Here is a 1,586-nt window from a genome sequence, read left to right as displayed (position 1 = left end):
GGGTTGTCTTTGCAAGTGCACAACGAAGATCATCTTCCACAACAAGTCCACTTCTGCATTTAGACTTGATAACCAACTACCTGGAAAACCCTGTTTCACAAAGATATGTGGTCGGAAATGGAGGAAGAAAGCTCAACACAGTCTCAGACAGAACGGGATATGACTGCAAACACTTGATGCATAATTTTGTAACTGGCATTGTAGAGAAATCAGTTCTTGCTGCATCGCTGTTAATAAGTTCAATGTGCTGTCTCAGGAACATCTTCAACTTGGACTGTGAATGGGCTTCGGGCAGGTGCAAATGGAGTGTCAGGGAGAGTTGGAAAGTATGATGAAATTTCGTGTGCAAGCATGTGCAAGTGCTCTTTCACAGAAATTATCATCATAATCCTTTCGTGAGTCTGAAGAGGATTTTATAGATTGGTATCAGACATATGGTCTAATATCGGACTTATGCGCTTGGACTGGACTGGGTTGGGATGCTTTATTAATGTACAATTCCCCTTTATATAAAACTCTCTTCTATACATCTGAGTGTCTCTATGAATTTGTTTCTCTAGTCTACCTGGACTACACAGTTTCCAAGGTAGTAAGTCTTCACTAAGGGAGAGGAAGGTCTCATTGTTCTCCTGTGGAGTGGTGGGTGGGATCCAAATGGTGCCCTTGTGGTTAGCAGCTGGACTTATCTGGTTCAATGTCATGTTCCTCAAAGAAAGCAAATAGGGTAGGCAACATGTACATTTTCTTTTCATCCAATTTTTTTTTTTTTTGCCAAAGGTGAACTTTCATTTGGAATGATCAGATCTTTTCAGGCAAATCGAGGCATGTTGCATTTGGTCCTTGCAGTGGTCAATTTAACTCATTCAAGATGGCAAAGAAGTCAACCAAGTAAGCTATTTTCTGCAGTTCACTTTATTGCTGAAAAGTGCTTAGAACTGCGGTCTTGCTTTGTGGTTAAAAAACGTTTTGAGTTCATTATGAAGCTCAAATCCACATTTTAAATCATTTCCTCTCGACAAACACCTCATTTCAGTGTGAAATAGCAGAGCATTATTCCGCACATCCAACTCATTGCACAGTTGCAAAAACAGTCGACTATTTTAAGTGCTCACCTTTACCAAATTGACAGAATTTATGACACTTTTCATTACTTCTTGTAACTCTTGTGGCAACATCTTTGTTGCTAATATTTGCCAATGAATCATACAGTGAGTTCCGATGACTTTTGGTGACTCATTCAGTACCAAACGTTGAAATCCAGATCGACATCCTAACATAGCTGGAGCATCATCTGTGCAAACACCACAAACCTTTCCCCAAGAGATCTTATGCTCTTTCAGAAATGAACCAACTGTGTCAAATACATCACGTGGAGTAGTTGTCGTTTCAAGAGGTTTGCAAAAAAGAAACTCATCTTTAAAATCGCCATCATTAATATACCACCTCATGTAAACCAGTAACTGTGAACAATTTGCAATGTCTGTAGATTCATCAAACTGGATGCTAAATATTGGAAGTGCAGCGATTTAATTTCCTGGATTACCTGATGAAGAATATCAGCAGACATGTCATCTATTCTTCTGTGG

This window comes from Echinops telfairi, unplaced genomic scaffold, assembly GCF_000313985.2.
Source record: "Echinops telfairi isolate 266 unplaced genomic scaffold, ASM31398v2 ScPeMD7_655;HRSCAF=1070, whole genome shotgun sequence".
Lineage (NCBI taxonomy): Eukaryota > Metazoa > Chordata > Mammalia > Afrosoricida > Tenrecidae > Echinops > Echinops telfairi.
The sequence above is the reverse complement of the archived record's forward strand: the minus strand, read 5'-3'. Positions refer to the sequence as shown.